This window comes from Schistocerca piceifrons, chromosome 5 (genome assembly GCF_021461385.2).
Source record: "Schistocerca piceifrons isolate TAMUIC-IGC-003096 chromosome 5, iqSchPice1.1, whole genome shotgun sequence".
NCBI lineage: Eukaryota > Metazoa > Arthropoda > Insecta > Orthoptera > Acrididae > Schistocerca > Schistocerca piceifrons.
Genome location: NC_060142.1, coordinates 511094064 through 511114571, shown reverse-complemented (window position 1 = coordinate 511114571; position 20508 = coordinate 511094064). Strand labels below are relative to the sequence as shown.

The following is a 20508-nucleotide window of genomic DNA, read 5'->3' as shown; positions in this document are numbered from 1 at the left end:
AATCATTGCGCAAAGAAATGGGATACGGAAATACTCAGGTTAGAAGAGAGACGCTTGAAGTTCTCTGAGGCTACAGATACTGCAAGAACAAATAGCTCAATAGGCAGTACAGTTGAAGAGGAATGAACAGCTCTAGAAACGGAAATCTCAGAAGTTGGAGAGAAAAACACAGATACAAATGAGGTAACTGCGAAGAAACCACTGGATAATAGAAGAAATACTTTTCTTCATTGATGAACGAAAAAACTATAAAAACGTTCAGGGAAATTCCGGAGCATAGAAATACACATCACTTAGGAGTGAAACTAACAGAAAGTGCGGAGAAGTTAAGGCGAAATGGCTACATGAAAAATGTGAAGAAATCGAAAACTAAATGACTGTCGGAAGGACAGACTTTTATAAAGTTAAACCAGCCTTGGGTGAAATGAAAAGCAAGGGTGGTAACATTAAAAGTTCAATGGAAATTCTACTGGTAAATGAAGAGGAGAGAGCGGTTGGTTGGTTGGTTGGTTTAAAGGAGAGGGGAAGAGACCAAGCTGCGAGGTCATCAGTCCCTTGTTCCTGGTAAAATAATTACACAAGAGAAAGAAGAAAAGAAAGGAGACGTACAGCACAATAACAGGAGAATGAAAGAACCAGAAGAACGACGGAAGGTCATCCAACACTTCTATGGACAAAACAGGGAAAGAAAACCACAGAGAGCAGCAAGAAAGAGGTAGAAGGGATGAAAACAAGAGAGCAGATGACCGTGGCTGGCCGACCACGAGAATAAAAAGGAAAATCCAGCCACTGTACTACACATTGAAACATCCTACCTAAAAGCATTAGAGTGGAGAAGACAAAGGGACAAAGTACAAGTGCGGATACGTATACAGAATGATGAAAACCACCCTCACGAATAAAACGTAAAACTAAATTGGCCGATGAGGCGCTGTCAGCTAAAATTAATGGCAACGAGTTCTATAACTGAAGATTCAGCCGCAGGGCAGCCAAAGAGGGACAGCTCACCAAGATATGGGCCACTGTCAGCCTGGTGCCGCACCGACACTGAGGTGGATCATCACGGCTCAAGAGGAACCGTGTCACCCAATCATGGCCAATGTGGAGCCGATACAGAACCACAGAGTCCCTGCGAGAGGGCCCGCGTGGAGTTCTTTCACATATTCGTAATCTCCTTAATGGCACTGGGTACTGAGGTTATGCCATTCAACCTCCCAAAGCCGCAAAAACCTTGCGGCGTAGTACTGAACGCAGGTCAGTTGCAGAGAAGCCAACCTCCATAAGCAGTTTCGGCATAGGCTGTTTGGCCAGCCTGTCTGCGAGTTGCCTGGGATTCCGACGTGACCACTGAACGACTGGACCGTTCCATATATTGACTCCTAGATGGTCGCTACCAGATGGTGACGAGGGTAGCACTGGTCTATAGCTCGTAGGCTGCTTGCTGTTGTGGTCTTCAGACCTGAGACTGGTTTGATGCAGCTCTCCATGCCACTCTATTCTGTGCAAGCTTCTTCATCTCCCAGTACCCACTGCAACCTACATCCTTCTGAATCTGCTTAGTGTATTCATATCTTGGTCTCCCTCTACGATTTTTACCTTCCATGCTGCCCTCCAATACTAAATTGGTGATCCCTTGATGCCTCAGAACATGTCCTACCAACTGATCCCTTCTTCTAGTCAAGTTGTGCCACAAACTCCTCTTCTCCCCAATCCTATTCAACACCTCATTAGTTATGTGATCTACCCATTTAATCTTCAGCATTTTCTGTAGCACCACATTTCGAAAGCTTCTATTCTCTTCTTGTCCAAACTATTTATCGTCCATGTTTCACTTCCATACATGGCTACACTCCATACGAATACTTTCAGAAATGACTTCCTGACACTTAAATCAATACTGGATGTTAACAAATTTCTCTCTTCAGAAACGCTTTCCTTGCCATTACCAGTCTACATTTTATATCCTCTCTACTTCGACCATCATCAGTTATTTTGCTCCCCAAATAGCAAAACTTCTTTACTACTTTAAATGTCTCATTTCCTAATTCAATACCCTCAGCATCACCCGACTTAGACTACATTCCATTATCCTCGTTTTGCTTTTGTTGATGTTCATCTTATATCCTCCTTTCAAGACACTATCCATTCCATTCAACTGCTCTTCCAAGTCATCGGCGAACATCAAAGTTTTTATTTCTCCTCCATGGATTTTAATACCTACTCCGAATTTTTCTTTTGTTTCCTTCACTGCTTGTTCAATATACAGATTGAATAACATCGGGGAGAGGCTACAACCCTGTCTCACTCCTTTCCCAACCACTGCTTCCCTTTCATGCCCCTCGACTCTTATAACTGCCATCTGGTTTCTATACAAATTGTAAATATCCTTTCGCTCCCTGTATTTTACCCCTGCCACCTTCAGAATTTTAAAGAGAGTATTCCAGTCAACATTGTCAAAAGCTTTCTCTAAGTCTGCAAATGCTAGAAACGTAGGCTGCTTAAGGAATAAGTATGCAGAAGAAACAGCTCCGCAGGGCATGAACGGATGTACTCAAGAGCACGAGATATAACGACCAGCTCAGCAGTGAAAACACTGCAGCCATCGGGCAAGGAATGCTGTTCAGTATGTCCTCCACGGACATACGCGAAGCCGTCGTGATCATCAGCATCGAGCCGTCAGTGTAAACCACTTCATGGCCTTGGTACATGTCAAGAATCGAGAGAAAGTGGCGGCGGAGAGCTGCGGGGTTAATTGAGTCCTTAGGGCCATGTGAAAGGTCCAGGTAAAGCCGCGGCCTAGGTGTACACCATGGAAGTGTACGTGAATGGACCTCAAGTATATGTGGTAAAGGCAAGGACTCCCGTTCGGAAAGGAGGGATCGGACACGAACTGCAATTTGAAGTCCTGACCTGGGCCGCCGATGCGAGAGATCAACCGCGGTCGTTGAGAAAAGAAGATGGTAATTTGGATGCACAGAACTACGAACGTGTGCAGTGTAACTCGCCAGCAGTTGTGCACGCCTTACCTGCAGTGGATGGACTCCGGCCTCCATGAGGACTGGTCACTGGACGCGTCCTAAAAGCTCCTGTGGTTAAGCGAACGCCAGAGTGGTGCACAGGGTCGAGTAAACGCAAAGCTGAGGGCGCCGCCGAACCATAAACCTGACTTCCATAGTCAAGGCGGGATTGAACAAGGGCTCTGTAGAGCTGCAGCAGCGTAGAGCGATCTGCAGCCCAGTTGGTGTTGCTGAGGCAGCGGAGGGCACTGAGGTGCTACCGCTTAAGCTGACGAAGATGAGAAAGATGAGGAAGCCAAGTCAATCGGGCGTCGAAAACCAGTCCTAAGAATCGATATGTCTCCACTATAGTGAGTGGATCGTCATTAAGGTAAACGTCTGGTTCCGGATGAACGGTCCGACGCCGACAGAAGTGCATAACACACGACTTTGCGGCCGAAAACTGGGAACCCTGGGCTAGAGCCCGTGACTGCGCCTTGTGGATGGCTCCCTGCAGGTGCTGCTCAGCAACACCAGTACTGGTGGAGCAGTACGAAATGCAGAGAAGTTGAGACAGACGACCCTACAGCTGCTGCTACACCATCAATGGCCACTAAAAGTAGACACACACTAAATACAGAGCCCATTCTCTTGGATATGGAGGGAACCATGGGAGGAGGCAACTTTGACATGGACAGTACGAAGCAACAGGAAATTTTGGATAAAAATCAGGCTTCGAAGGCCCCACTGGTATAATGTGGCAAGGATATGATGACGCCAGGTCGTGCCATACGCTTTTCGTAAAAAAAAAGAAAAAAAGGCAACCAAGTGTTGGCGTCTGGAAACGGCTGTTCGGATAGCACACTCGAGGGACACAAGATTATCAGTGGTAGTGCGACCCTGGTGGAAGCCGCCGTGACATGGATCCAGTAGGCCACGTGACTCCAGGGCCCAACCCAACTGCCGACACACCAAGCGTTCAAGGAGCTTACAAAGAATGTCGGTGAGCCTGATTAGCTAATAGCTATCCACATCGAGCAGGTTTTTACCGGGTCTGAGCACCGGAATGATGGTGCTCTCCCGCCATTGCGACGGAACGACGCCATCGCACCAGACCCGGTTGAAGGTGACGAGGAGATGTTTAATCATCTGACTGTGGATTCGATCAGGCCCAGGAGCAGTGTTGGAGCAACTTGCAAGGGCACTGAGGAGCTCCCGCTCTGTAAATTGGGCGTTATAGGATTCACTGTGGCGTGCAGTGAACGAGAGGGCTTTCCCTACCAGCCGTCGTTTGAGAGTGCAAAAGGCTCGAGAACAGTGCTCAGCAATCGCGATTGCGTCGGTAGACAACACACCATTTATGTTGACACCAGGGACACCTGTTGGGGCCAGGTACCCGAAAACACGTTGGATCTTGTCCCGACTTGGGAAGGTGATGTATGGCACCCAATGGTCGAGACGTATCTTTCCCAACACTCCTGCTTCCGTCGTTTGATAAGTTGACGAACGCGGGCACGGAGCAGTTTAGAGGCTATGAGGTGCTCCAGGAAAGGGTGCCGCTTATGCCGCTGTAGAGCTCGCCGACGCTCCTTAATTGCTGTAACGACTTCCGGCGACCACCAAGGGACTGCCTTTCACTGGGGGCACCCAAAAGAGCGAGGGATCGCGTTTTCTGCCGCAGAAAGGGTTATTGTAGTCACCTGCTCAACCATCACATCGATGTTGCCGCATAGGGGAGATTCAGTGGTGACAGCAGAGGTGAAAGTTTCCCAGTCCGCCTTGTTTAAAGCACATTTGGGCAGCACGCCAGGGCAGTGACAGGAAGCTGGGGAAGTGGTCGCTACCACACACGTCGTCAGTGCTCTCCAGTGGATAGATGGGAGAAGTCCTGGGATGCAAACTGACAAATCAATGGCCGAGTAACTACCATGAGCCACACTGAAATGTGTAATAGCCCCAGTATTTAAGAGGCAGAGATCGAACTGAGGAAGTACGGCTTCGACGTCTCTGCCTCGGCCAGTAAGTACGGTGCCACCCCACAAGGAAAGGTTTAGGGACTTCCTGGCAGATTAAAACTGTGTGCCCGACCGAGACTCGAACTCGGGACCTTTGCCTTTCGCGGGCAAGTGCTCTACCAACTGAGCTACCCAAGCACGACTCACGCCCGGTACCCACAGCTTTACTTCTGCCAGTACCTCGTCTCCTACCTTCCAAACTTTACAGAAGCTCTCCTGCGAACCTTGCAGAACTAGCACTCCTGAAAGAAAGGATATTGCGGAGACATGGCTTAGCCACAGCCTGGGAGATGTTTCCAGAATGAGATTTTCAGGACTGTGGAAATCATCGTGCATACTGTGATGCCATTACTAGTAGGACTATCCAAGGTGCACATGTACTGATGTATTCATATTACTGAAATAGGCAAAATAGTCGCTGGTAGGATAGACCCAATCACTCTTTGTGGATTTTCAGAAGGCCTGTTGATGTGGTACCACAAAACAATCTGTGGAACAGTTTGAGAAATAAATGACATAATTAATTACATTTTAACTAATTACATTAAAGCAATTAAACAATTCTGTTAGGACGGTGTGAGTGCTGTCAATGTAGAAAATTCAGTGTAACCGTAGTTTTCTGATACAAAAGGGTTACGCCAAGGATAAGCTGTAAAACTGACGCTATTTAAAATCTATGTGGAGGGAGCACTTAAAGCCTGGAGGAGCAAATGTGAAGCCATGGGAGTCCCATGGGAGACGAAATCTAGTACACACCTCTCTTCGCCCATGAGCAAGGCACCATAGCAGGATATCTGGATGATGATGATGATGATGATGATTACGTGCTTTTGAAGTTAAAAGACGAATGGGTATCGAGAAATCAGTAATGGACAGCTTAGAAGTGAAACGTCTAAAATGGTACGGACGTTTGGGAAGGATGGACGATGGACTATGGCCAAAGAAAGTGTGGCAATAGACACCAGTGGAAAGAGAAAAGCTTGGCTGTCCTAGGAGGAGTTGGGGTCGAGATGTCCGGGACGCGATGGATGCCAGAGGATTACAAGAAGTAGATTGGCGTGTTCGGAGGAAATGGAATAAAGGAAGCTAGAAGCGGCACCAGCCGTAGAATACTCGCAATATGATCATGACAGTCATGATGTTAACTCCATACTGTAAACACTTCTTGCTGAAACCAAAAATTTTTGCGTTCTGGTCTATCTTGAGTTCAGTCTTCCGATATCGATGAGCAATGATGCAAGCAATGGTTGCTTGTTGCTTTGCGGATTGTAATTAAGTGGATGGGTCTGTGTTCACCATCACCTTAGGAAACGTTGACTAGCTCTGTAAGAGCTAAAAGAAAATTATGACATTTGTTTATGGTCACCGAGGGACCACCATGATAAACTGAGTGTGTAGTAAGTCTCACACGAACCTAGTATCGTGACTTAGAGCAAAACCAGCGCCGGAGTGAGCACAAAAACACATGACCTCAGCCGCTCGAGATCTCTGCGACAAGGCTCGCTAGCACGTTGCAAGTGTCGTAACCGAAAAGCAGCGTGGGTACGAGTAGGGCGTGTTATGCTCTCTGCATTTCTGAAGTACTTCCGCCAAACTTTGACAGACTAGTGATGGGCAGAACTGAGTACTTCAAGGAATCGAGAGCAAAGAAGAATAGAATACACATCCGAGAACTCCAACGCTTATGGCCTTGCTGCTAGGGCCAGACATGCAGCAGTCTGACAGCACCAATAATGTAAGATTTCATTTCATCAGCTGTGCCTCTACGTAGTTCTGTGTAACTGGAGGAAAGCAACATCAGTTTCTGGTGTTAGATTTCCCAATAATATTTTACTTTTTGCAAGAAAATCAGGGACTGTTGTTTTAGGACTAGTGTGTTTTCTTTGGGACAGGGTCTCTCTCATGCAACTTTAAGTGAACTACTATCCAAGTAAAATATTAGTTCGTTTACAACGTTCTCAAATTGCCGCTTGATAATGAACTGGCGATCTTTTCATTAACGGTATGGGTTTCCCCACCCCATGTACGAGATTACTGAACGGCAAACGCAATTCATGGTGCATAGTGCACGGTACCCAGTTGCAGGTTGCGTATCTAACAGATGCCAGGGACAACAAAAATTTGTTTTCCAGTATTTCATATACAGGGTGGCCCAGAAATGTTGCGACAGACTTCGAGGAATTGTAAAGAGTGTCTTGAGGAATAAACCGACGACAGGAACCGTGTCCGGAAATGTCAGCCAACGATGTCTACAGAGCGTCGAAGCTATGGGCGCTGGCGCCTGCCATTAGGCCACCCCTTTGGCTGAGAACGTGACTTTGTACGTTGATAGACCGTAGAGCAGTGGTTCCCAACCTCGGGGTAATTATCACCTTGGGGGTAAAATGAAATTTTCTGAGAGATAAAAACTAAACGATTTGATTCTGCTTCCATCACAAAACTTAACTATTTTCAAATTACTACTATCACAATTTTGTAAGGCTCTTTTATTGATCATACAAGTTACCAGTAATTACTTTTTCTCAGTTAGTAGCATTAATGCGGTGGAGTTACAGGTCCTCACACAGTCCACCCAGTGTTCATATGTGTGTGAATTCATAAGGGACCAAACTGCTGAGGCCATCAGTCCCTAGGCTTACACATTCATTCATTCATTCATTCATTCATTCATTCACACACACACACACACACACACACACACACACACACACACACACACACACACACACACACTTACATATTCATCTTTCAGCATTTAAAAAAATAAGTGTTCCAAGAAAAGTCTTCCACTGTACAGCTTAGTTAGATGCTAAATTTGGTGACAATTGGGGGAAGGGGGGGGGGGGCAACAGACTTCGGTTGGGGTGGGGGGTGGGGGAGGTACTAGGTAATGTCTAATTGCACTCAGGAGGAATGGTCTACGAAAGGTTGGGAACCACTGCCCTAGATGAAACGTCTTGCAATGTTGCTTGTTATTCAGTGATCGCGACTCATTGCCAAAATCACCATTGGAGAAGACTGAGCTAGCGGCTGCGTAGAGCGGCCTAGTAGTCTCCTGTGAATGCGAGGTTCAGTTGCCTCGGTGGATGACGGTTTCGGACATGGTTATCAATCTGCAGTTTTTCTCCTGGAACCATCTGAAATGTCCATTATTTTTTTATATACGAGGGGAGTTTGAAAAGTCCGTGTAAAAATAAAAACTACGTACGTGTTTCTAGTAAACTTTTTCTTATTTTTCGACATAGTCTCCTTTTAGACTTATACACTTCGTCCAACGCTGTTTTATTTTGTTGATCCCTTCCGAATAATAGGAATTGTCCAAGTCTTCAAAATATCTATTAGTTGCTGCAATCACCTCCTTGTTTAAATAAAATCTTTGTCCCACCAGCCATTTCTTCAAATTGGGGAACAAATCATAGTCCGAGGGAGCCAAGTCTAGAGAATAGGGGGGATGTGAAACGAGTTGGAATCCTATTTCAACAAATTTTGCGACCACAACTGCTAAGGTGTGTGCTGGTGCATTGTCTTGATGGAAAAGGACTTTTTTGCGGTCCAATCGCCGACGTTTTTCTTGCAGATCGGTTTTCAAACGGTCCAATGACGATGAATAATATGCACCTGTAATAGTTTTACCCTTTTGTAGATAGTCGATGAGGATTATCCCTTGGAATCCAAAAGACAGTCGGCATAACCTATCCGGCCAAAGGAATGATCTTCGCCTTTTTTTGGTGCAGGTTCTCCCTTGGTAACCAATTGTTTACATTGTTGTTTGGTCTCAGGAGTATAATAATGTATCCATGTTTCATACACAGTGACGAAACGCCGCTTAAAGTCCTACGGATTCTTCCTGAACAACTGCAAACCATACTTTCAACACTTCACACGATTCCGTTTTTGGTCAACCGTGAGCAATCGCAGAACCCATCTTGCGGATAGCTTTCTCATGTCCAAATGTTTATGCAAAATATTATGTTCCCGTTCATTCGTGATGCCCACAGCACTAGCAATCTCTCGCACCTTAACTCTTCTGTCATCCATCACCATGTCATCGATTTTATCAATAATTTATGGAGTCGTAACCTCCACAGGGCGTCCAGAACGTTCAGCATCACTTGTGCCCATATGGGCACTCAGAAAATTTTGAAACCACTTACAAACTGTTCTAATTGAAGGTAAAGAGTCAGCGTAATGTTTATCAAACTTCTCTTTAGTCTCCTAATGCATTTTGCCTTTCATAAAGTAATGTTTAATCAACACACGAAATTCTTTTTCGCCCATTTTTTGACAATCACTCGACTTCCTTGATTCACAAGAATGCCAAACACAAGGAAATTGGCCAATATGGCCGAAACTTGGTGTGCTTTCTTTCCAAAGATGCTACAAACTAAACATGACCTCAATAAGCGCCGGTGGTGCCATCTCTCGGACTTTGCACGGACTTCTCAAACGCTCCTCGTACAGGGGAAAAATAAATTCCAGATGGAAACCCGTATTCGAAACAGTTATCCACCGAGGCATCACATTTATAGCAGACAAGAGCTTCCCGCGCAGCACCTAGCTCCATCCACGTCACTGGCGGCTGTGGCAATCATTCACGATCACTGAATAACGAACAACGTTGTGACGTTTCGACTACGGTGCGCCAGCGTACAAAACCAGGTTGGCTGCCGAAGGGTGGCCTAGTGCTGGCGCCAGTACCTGTTGCTTCGACGCTCTATAAGCGTAGTTGGATGACGTTTCCGGACACCCCATCCTCGATTTTTTTCCTAGAGGCACCACGCTCTACAACCCCACAGGCATGTCGCAACATTTCTGGGACCCCGAGTTTGAAAAGCTTAACACAATATGACAAGCATTACGGTTACAAACCATGTGTGTCTTGAGATACCATTAACTCAAAGCGCGCAAATTAACCAGACTATATTCATCCAGTACACGAGAATGGGAGCACTTAGCTACTTCCGACAAACTTAAAGCATAAATTCAAACCCTTTGTAAACTTTATCTCGCTTAAACGCTTAACGTCAAAAGTTTAAGACAGTAACTCTTGCAACGGAAGTTCTGGCACAATGTATGTAATTTAGGTGTTATGGAGACCACTGACAAAGTAGGATCGGTGTTGAGTCGTCGACATTCACACACGAATCACATTGTGTTCCAGTTGGCATAATGTAAATGTACATGTGTTTATGCACTACTGGCCATTAAAATTGCTACATTACGAAGATGACGTGCTACAGACGCGAAATTTAACCGACAGGAAGAAGATGCTGTGATATGCAAATGATTAGCTTGTTGCGATGCCTCGTGTAAGGAGGAGAAATGCGTACCATCCCGTTTCCGACTATGATAAAGGTCGGATTGTAGCCTATCGCGATTGCGGTTTATCGTATCGCGACATTGCTGCTCGCGTTGGTCGAGATCCAATGACTGTTAGCAGAACATGGAACAGGTGGGTTCAGGATGGTAATACGGAACGCCGTGCTGAATCTCAACGGCCTCGTATCACTAGCAGTAGAGATGACAGGCGTCTTATCCGCATGGCTGTAATGGATCGTGCAGCCACGTTTCGATCCCTGAGTCAACGGATGGGGACGTTTGCAAGACAACAACCATCTGCACGAACAGTTCGACGACGTTTGCAGCAGCATGGACTATCAGCTCGGAGACCATGGCTGCGGTTACCCTTGAAGCTGCATCACAGACAGGAGCGCCTGCGATGGTGTACTCAACGACGAACCTGGGTGCACGAATGGCAAAACGTCATTTTTTCGGATGAATCCAGGTTCTGTTTACAGCATCATAATGGTCGCATCTGTGTTTGGCGACATCGCGTTGAACGCACATTGGAAGCGTGTATTCGTCATCGCCATACTGGCGTATCACCCGGCGTGATGGTATGGGGTGCCATTGGTTACACGTCTCGGTCACCTCTTGTTCGCATTGACGGCACTTTGAACAGTGGACGTTACATTTCAAATGTGTTACGACCCGTGGCTCTACCCTTCAAAAAATAGTTCAAATGGTTCTGAGCACTATGGGACTTAACATCTGAGTCCCTTAGAACTACTTAAACCTAAGTAACCTAAGGACATCACACACATCCATGCCCGAGGCGGGATTGGAACCCGCGACCGTAGCATTCGCGCGGTTCCAGACTGAAGCGCCTAGAACCGCTCGGCCACATCGGCCGGCGCTCTACCCGTGATTCGATCCCTGCGAAACCCTACATTTGAGCAGGATAATGAACGACCGCATGTTGCAGGTCCTGTACGGCCCTTTCTGGATACAGAAAATGTTCGACTACTGCCGTGGCCAGCACGTCTCACCAATTGAAAACGCCTGGTCAATGGTGGCCGAGCAATTGGCTCGTCACAATACGCCAGTCACTACTCTTGATGAAGAGTGGTATCGTGCTGAAGCTGCATGGGCAGCTGTACGTGTACACGCCATCCAAGCTCTGTTTGACTCAATGTCCAGGCGTATGAAGGCCGTTATTATGGCCAGAGGTGGTTGTTCTGGGTACTGATTTCTCAGGATCTATGCACCCAAATTGCGTGAAAATGTAATCACATGTCAGTTCTAGTATAAAATATTTGACCAATGAATACGCGTCTATCATCTGCATTTCTTCTTGGTGTAGCAATTTTAATGGCCAGCAGTGTATGTGTGTGTCTGGGGGGGGGGGAGGGGGGGAGGAGCCAGTCTTTACTTGAAATTACTAGGAGAGCTAGTCATTCTGCATGTACACAACAAACTGTGGTAAGAGTTACATAGTGCCCTGCCCTACCTTGTATTTTTACATTTGGTATATGATAAGCAAAGCTGTCCTCACCTCGAGGATTGACCGGAACATACCAGTACCCTACTAGGCAATGTCCTAGCAAACTGAACATTATAACCTTGCAGCGTTTAGACTTTATATTACTGTGTTCTAACGTTCTGTCTGCACTGTTGACGTTAAGTACAACAGTGTTGAACATAATGTATGTAGTTATTAGGGTCTATCTGTAGACTGGATTGATACAACCTACTTCCACTTGAACCTGCTTTCTGTATTGTTAGGTCTCCCTGTTCATTGCTTACCCTGCTCACTTCCCTCCATTACTAAACTGACGATTCCTTTATGTCTCAAATGTGTTCTACCAACGCATTCCTTCTTTTAGTACAGTTCTGTAACATTTCTTTTTAGAGTTGCATGCTTCCACCGGTAAAAACGGAACCCTTCCAGAATCGTTATGTTGCCCGTCCATCTGTCGGTCCAACTGTTCAAAACCCTTCTTCTCAGCAACAAATAGACGGATCAAGTTGAAATGTACGTCACATACTGAGGTCTATTGTCCTTTGGCTGAGTACAAAATTGAAGCTTCTAAGTCACTGCAGGCAAAAGATCCATGTACGTCATTTTGATACTCGCAAACTCTTTCATCAAAACCTACACAGTACTTCCGTTGGCCTAGAATCATGAAATTTGATAAAAAGCAACGTTTCACAGTGGAACCAAATGAAAACCCGGAAAACTGTAAATTTGTAATTATATCAAACGAAAAAAAATCTTTTTGTCATTGCTCATCGGACATTCTGTCTCTTCGTAGTCTGGTAAGACCCCTTATTCTAAGGAATAGGCTGAGTATTAAGTTGAAATTAGGCCACATACTGAGATCTCTGGGCCCTTGGCGGTATAATAAACGTTAATTTATACGTCAATGCGATCAAAAGATTGGCCCATTAACGTCACTGACTGATACTCTCACTCATAAAAACCTACGGGTTACCTCCTCTTGATCTAAATGACATTTGTCAAAAAGTAAGGTTTCACAGTACAAGTAATGGGAAAAATCCGATAATAGTTAACTTCTAATTATATCACAAAAAAGTAAATCTTGTCATTTGTTATCCGACGTAAAACTTGAACTCAAAAAAATCAGGCTTTCTGAATTTAGGCTAACTGGGTCGTCGGAATGGTGAAGGTCAATCATCAGGCAAGGAATGACTTTATTGTTCAAATCACACGTTTCAAAGTTTATCTACATCATCAGATACCCAGGAGCGATTATTGGTCACAGGCATGGCATTTCAAGTTGTGTGTGAAACGCCATATCTAGATATCTGATGATGGCTAAATTCCCAAAAATCCCTTGCCTGATGTTTGACTTTTACCACTGCGAACCGGTCAGCCTCAATGGAGACCTACTCATAATTATAAAAATAGTCGCCAGCCGCCTTCATGACTGTATGTCACATTTATATTATTAAAATTAAAACATTGTCGAGAAACTTTGAATCCCTGAGGTCAGTAACCTGCCAGTATTAAAAACTAACGGGTGAAAGTGGTGGAGATTCTCCTCGAATGCCCGAATGGCTGAACTGTCTACATACATAATTAAGTTTGTACGGACACCTCAGTGCGCGAGTCCTATTCGCATCTGGCCAGTTTTTTTCCTTGTAGTACCTCTTCATTAGTTACTCGATTTTCCCACTTAATTTTCAGAATTCTCCTGAAGCAACAAACTACGAAAGCCTCTATTCTCTTATTTTATGAGGGCGGTTCAGAAAGTAACCTCCGATTGGTCACAGTGCGGGTTGTGGGGGGAGTAGCGACGCCATCTGTGCGTTCACGCACTCAACAGGTCAGTCGGCATCAAGCCGTGGTCGAGTGAACGTCGTACCTGCGCTAGTTTAGTTTTTGTGGCAGTTTGAAATGTGTGCTGCAATAGAAAACCCCGCCAAATGTGAAGTGCGTGCTGTCATAAGGTTTTTTACAGCCAAAGGATATTCTGCAGCAGCTATTCATCGTGAGCTTTGTGCCGTGTACGGACCAAGAGTTATGAGTGAAGGAGTTGTCCGTGAATGGGTACGTTTATTTAAAAGTGGACGAGAAAACGTTCATGATGAAGAGAGGAGTGGTAGACCATCACTGGTGACTGACGAACTCGTTCAGACAGTTGATGCAAAAGTTCGTGAAAATCGACGTTTCTCAATGTCGGAGTTGTCTACTGGTTTTCCACAGATTTCTAAGACTCTCTTGTACGAGATAGTGACAGCAAGATGGGGTTACCGTAAGTTCTGTGCACGATGGGTGCCCAAAATTCTTACCGACCACCACAAAACTCAAAGAATGGCCTCTGCATTAGACTTTCTGTCACGTTATGAGGACGAAGGAGAACCATTGTTAAACAGAATCGTGACCGGTGACGAAACCTGGATTAAGTACGTGAACCCTGAGACAAAAGAACAATCAAAGATGTGGGCACATTCAAATTCGCCTACCAAACCAAGAAAAGCCTCGCAAGATTTTTCTGCCAGAAAACTGATGGCAACGGTGTTTTGGGATGCCAAAGGGGTGTTGTTGGTTGAATTCATGGAACGTGGTACGACCATTAATCAAGACGTGTACTGTGAAACAATAAAAAAGTTACGACGGGCTATACAGAACAAACGCCGTGGTATGCTGACTTCCGGTATCGTTTTTTTTTGCACGATAACGCCCGTCCTCACTCTGCTCGCAGAACAACGGCCCTTCTTGAGTCCTTCAAGTGGGACGTTATCAACCATCCACCTTACAGCCCAGACCTGGCGCCAAGTGATTATCACCTCTTCATGCATTTGAAGAAATGGCTCGGGTCACAGCGGTTTGATGACGACGAAGGGCTCAAAGATGCGGTCACAGGCTGGCTCCAGGCACAAGCGGGTGATTTTTATGCAGAAGGAATTTCAAAGCTTGTGAAGAGATACGATAAGTGCCTCAATCGCTATGGAGACTATGTAGAAAAATAGTGCAAAGATGTAGTTGTAAGATGTATATATTAAAATATTTTTATTTAACTTGGTGTATTTTTTTAAATCAACCGGAGGTTACTTTCTGAACGGTCCTCGTATTTATCACCCACGTTTTACTACCGTACAAGGCAACACTAACGACAAATACCTCTAGAAGAGCATGCCAACATTTAAATTTATAATTGTTGTTAAGATATTTCTGTTTCCCAGAAATGCTTTTCTGTTGTTGTCGGTCTGCATTTGATATCCTCTCTATTCGGACCATCAATGTTTCTGCTGGCGAAAAAGCAAAACTCGTCAGCTACTCTGAGTGTCTCATATGTTCAAATGTGTGTGAATTCCTAAGGGACCTAACTGCTAAGGTCATCGGTCCCCAGACTTCTACACTACTTAAACTTATTGCTAAGAACAACACACACACACACACACACACATCCATGCCCAAGGGAGGACTCTAACCTCTGGCGGGAGGGGCCGCGCAATCCGTGACATGACGCCTCAAACCGCACGGCCACTCCGCGCTGCTGAGTGTCTCATTACCTAATGTAATTGCCAGGCATCGCCTTTTTTAATTCGACTACATTCAATTACCCTTGTTTTACTTCTGCTGATGTTCATCTTCTAATCTATTTTTAAGACATCACCCATTATGTTCAACTGCTCTTGTACCCAGACACATACAGTGAATGTAGGTCATTTCGTGCCTGATCATTATTTGTGAATATCGAAACTGATAACAATAATAATCGTTTTTCGTAGCAGTTTATGGTGGCACATATGACTTTCGACAATTTTACATAAATGTCATACATTAAGTCTACTGTTATAGACAGCCTCCTAAATTCAGCCAAGGAAAACCAAATTAACTTCTCGTCGATATCGAGGTCATTAGAGAGCGGAAATTCACCTTGATTCAGGGCGCCCAACAACGTAGTTGTCAGCATACCTTGTAGCTTCGGATGGACAGATCGATTAATTAAATAAGAGCGTATGTTTTTGGAGAGGAAACGTCTTTATGGCGCAACTAGACAAAAGGAAGGGGTATGTAAGAAAATGAAACACCTATAGCCGTCCTTATGATGTCATTTATTGTATGGCTACCAGCTTCGGTGCATCAGTGCACCATATTCATGCCTTAACTGATGCCGAAAGGGTTAACACCATCCGTATATATGATGTGTCAAAGGCCAATATCTGTAACAGGTTTTCGCAGATTACCTGTAACCGCAATTTTGTCTCTCAGACGATCTATTATCAAGTTGATGATTGGAGAGAGAATATTGCGGTTACAGATAATCTGCGAAAACCAGTTATAGATGTTGGCCTCTGATACATAGTGTATACGGATGGTGTTAACGCTCTTGGCATCACCTAAGGCCTGAGGATGGTGCACTGAAGCACCAAATCTTGTAGCCATACAATAAACGACATCGTAAGGACGGCTGTAGGTGTTTCATTTTCTTACATAAGTGAACGGTCAAAGTCCCGCAGACCTCCAATCACAAGGATGGACATACAAAAAGAAGCGGTAGGTTGACAAAACATATTCTGAGATAAAGGAATACTTATTTTGGTAATGGAAGGAGGTGGCTGGGGTGGGGGAAATTGCGGGAGGAGACCATGGCTTGAACGTAGAGAGCACGTTCAAGTGGATGTGGAGTGTCGAGTAGTTACGGAGACAGGAAAATAATCTGTACAGGGTAGACTAACATAGGGAACGGCAGGAAACTACTTGTGGCACTGGTGATTATTAATATTACAACAACTACTACTATTGAAAATGACCGGCTTCTCGCTAAAAAAAGTTAAAAAAAATAAAACTAGGGTGAAATCGCCTCCGCTCGCTCCCCCGCCCCCTCTTGTCACATGGCCTGTAGGTGACAGCCATTACTTGAAGGCAGCAGATGTCATGAACCTCGGGCTTCGCGTCTTTGGCAGCGAAAAAGACGTTAGTGAAAGTATCTGTCCAAAACGCTTACTCGCAGCAACAAGCGAAAATGGGAGACTTTAAAATGTTTATATTTTTCACGTAAAAAGTGTATATGAGCAGTAAGTCTTGCACACTTCTCTAAATGCTCTTGGGAAGATATGTATCTGTACGTATCTCTCGTAATATATTCCCCCCTTATTTCTAAGTGGCGCCTCGAGCCATTTGGTGACTACCTGAGATCGCTGTAACACGAAACAGTTTTCATACAGATACACATCAGCGGATTTTTTGAAGACGTTTGGCAAAGTCATTGTTTAGAAGCGAGAGGAAAGTCATAGTAAACTGCTGTCGCCCGAAGTGATGGTGAGTAGAACGTTAAAAAACTCAGTAACGTCAAATGGTTGTGTGATCCTTGATCATTGTGAACACGAGTCACAAAACTTAAAAATTTTTGCAGCTGCTACTTCTAGGTCACTTAAATAATATTCTACGTCATGCATTTCAAGCACTGTGTAGAGTGGGCCGTCACTAATGACACTGCCGTCGGAAGACAAACACGAGAGTTCTAAATAAGAGAGTTAATGTGGTGCAACATTCTTGTTTCGTGTATCTAGTAAGGTGTACAGTGTCGTTATGGAAGTGAAAATCAGCGACGCCGAACTTTTTCGAATGACGGAACCCTTACTAAACAATTATCGCGTCACGAATAATTAAAGAGGCTGATCATTACGTCGATCTTATAACAAAGTTTGCTGAACACCGCAAGTGTATCATCACCGCAAAGAGAAAAATCTTTGTACGAGGCATCTCAATTTCCACTACTTTGCTATATCCTAAGTAATGTGATTTACACACACACACACACACACACACACACACACACACACACACACACGCACACAAACGAACGCGCGCTCTGTGTTCGCGAACGCCAAATTTTCGTGGAACAGTTAAAGGCCGCCAATACCGCGCGCAAACCAGCTGATCGCAACAAATTATTTACTGTCCACGAATGAGTGACTTACATCTAGCAAACCGTGAACAGCTCTTGATCCTTGTTCTTAGACGTACTATTTACGGTTCCGAACAACTTGCACGTGTCTGCTATCTTATACTTTCAGTGGTAAAGCTTGTCTTCAAAATGTATACATCTGTCTGTCAACGTCCTAAAGTAGTACGTGTGCGCTGATTTTAGATGTACGTGTGAGAACAGCCCCGCCGGTGCGAAACCAAACATTCTAGCAGCTTTATGTGAAACTGATGTTGCAAATGTAAACACACAAGTCTCACCAAATCAGAGAAAACTGTCGTAGCTTTGTCTCCCAATTGCTTTGCGGCGGCGGTCACCCGGCGTGCAGCTGACGAAGTTCCTTAAGCTTCTGCTCTATTTTAAATAGTGAAAATCTTTACACGGTGGTGTTTTGGAGCAGTTATGAAGTAAGGGTATTTCCCTTTAACAACAAAGCTATGACGGACGAGCGTTGGACTATGTTATCTCTCATATCCCAATGACAGTGCTTGAATGAAATTTGGAATATCTTTGTCGATTCTTATAAACTATAAACCAAATATTTGAATGTATCACTGCCATAAGCTGAATGTACGTGCTGAGCAATATTTTCAAACACTTTTACTGTACTGTGCTATCCGCATCTTCGCTGTGACTCGTATACAATTGCAATTGACATTAAGAAGTACACTCACCCGTGTTGTACTGTAATAGAGACAGGGGGCAGCGGCTCTTTTAATCACGGTCCGATGACAAATGCAGTAACGGAGCAAAATATAAACACAACAGAACACACGCGTCGTACGCACGTGGCCAAACGTCTAGCACCGTACCCACATTACAACTGAGGACCCCGCGCTCCAGCTGTTTACACCCTTGGCCGCCGTAGCGCCACAGTCGTCCAACTGCCTTTCGCGTCTAGCGCTGCGCGCCACCGGCAACAAGTGGAACCACATTCACCACCGAAGGTCGCGTCTCAACGGCCAGCTTGCGTCCCTTGTTCCAAGTAAAAAATTTTCCGCTGTTCTCACAATTTACACTTGTAACTTTTTGCGGTGGCGTAAAGTCTTCCCAGAGCTCTTATGAAAGTAGTGTGCAAACTGGTAACTTTATGCAATAGTATTTCTTTCTCTGAGTTCACAATACATACGAAAAATGAAGATAACGTGTCTCAAATTCATTATAGAACGTTAAGATGAATTTGAATATAGCTACTGTGAACGCTATATCTTTTTTTTTGGCCAGAAACTGCAACAACTTTTTTAGCTGCAGAATAACGTAGCCTGCTTGTGCTCTTCCTATGAGCACAATCGTCAATAACCCGAAGCAAGTTAAGTCATAATGCGCTATATTTACACGCAGCCGTAATGAGCTGATCCAGCGCCTCTGGCAGACCTGAGAAAGATGCGTCCCACCACTCACTCTTTCTCCCCAAAAATACATTAGCGCAATATTTTACGCAGATATAGCACATTTTGTAGTGTTGTAAATAGTTATCATAATAACCGCGAGTTATTGAAAAATATTAATTAAATTAGCTACGTTGGTATAAAATATTACACACAACAAATTAAATTCATCAATACTGTAAGTAAATTAATTTTTTAAAATCAAATAAAATCTACGTTTTATTGATAATTGCAGTTACTACACATTGACGCCAACATGAAGTGTCATAAAGAACATATTTTATTTGTTCCGCAATCATAATTACCAATTAGAAATAAAATAGTAAGGACTGTAATCTGAATGTGATTTCTCCTGATTGATCGAAAAAACCTTACTGATTGTATCATTGAAGTCTAGTAGCAGCTGTGTCATATCCTATAGACAAGGTAGCCAAATGTGATTGTCTGTTTTCACTCGACGTTTAGATATCTCTTTTAATTTGCTGAAACACTGTTCTACAATATGCTGCAGTCACTGAAATTGCTTTAAATATCCTCAAAGGTACATCGAAGTCTGTTTATACATCTCTTAACATATATATCGAAAAATAGCCAAATGGTAAACTATTCACCAAGAACTTGAAAGCAGCTCTACTGTATCAAATCTTCTATTACATTTGGCACTAAAATAGTTGCACAGTTTACAAGTTACAGAGCTAAAATTTGGCATTTCCTGGCAGTTCAGTAAATTCAGATGAAATCTTGCGATATATATTTTCCATTTCACTTATTATTCTGTTAAATACACTGAAACACTCTAGTTCAGACTATGGTGAGTCAAACGGTGTCGCAACACTCCTCAGTCGGCAGAAATCGGGAAATTTCGGAAACTTTCGATGAAATAGCGTATCGGCTTCAGCACTCGCTCATCATCCTTTGAGATGTTGCAGTACCGTAGCGAAATAGCAACAAGTACTCCATAGACGTCCGTAAGGAAGGGGGGAGAGATGGTGGGTGCGCAAGAGGGGGCACTTGTTGCCCTCCCCCATGGAATTTGGAGTACAGATTTTTTTATTTTACTGAGTGGATAACGTACACTTCTTTGGGATACAGTAAGTTTTTTTGTGTGAACTATAAAACTTAGTTCTTGTGGCATTACACGTCCCGAAACGAACTGTTGTATAAAATAAGTGTAAATTATAGAGTCTTGCCTACCTTCCTCACGGATAAATTTCTGCATACGCTCGTGACTCCATTAGTGTCGAATATGAGAAAAATGCTTCAAATGGCTCTGAGCACTATGCGACTTAACTTCTGAGGTCATCAGTCACCTAGATGTTAGAACTACTTAAACCTAACTAACCTAAGGACATCACACACATCCATGCCC

The 20508-nt window shown here is 44.2% G+C and overlaps 1 protein-coding gene across 2 annotated transcripts in view; it reads right to left on the bottom strand.

Moving 5' to 3' along the window:
* Nucleotides 1-18581, bottom strand: part of LOC124798206 (V-type proton ATPase 116 kDa subunit a 1) — a 660233-nt gene extending 641652 nt beyond the window's left edge. The window contains exon 1 of one of the 2 annotated variants that reach the window (XM_047261510.1): nt 18426-18581. The gene's annotated coding sequence lies outside the window, so the exon portion shown is untranslated. The remainder of the gene's footprint in view (nt 1-18425) is intronic. The other variant, XM_047261508.1, reaches the window with a different exon arrangement.
* Between the last annotated feature and the right edge of the window lie 1927 nt (nt 18582-20508).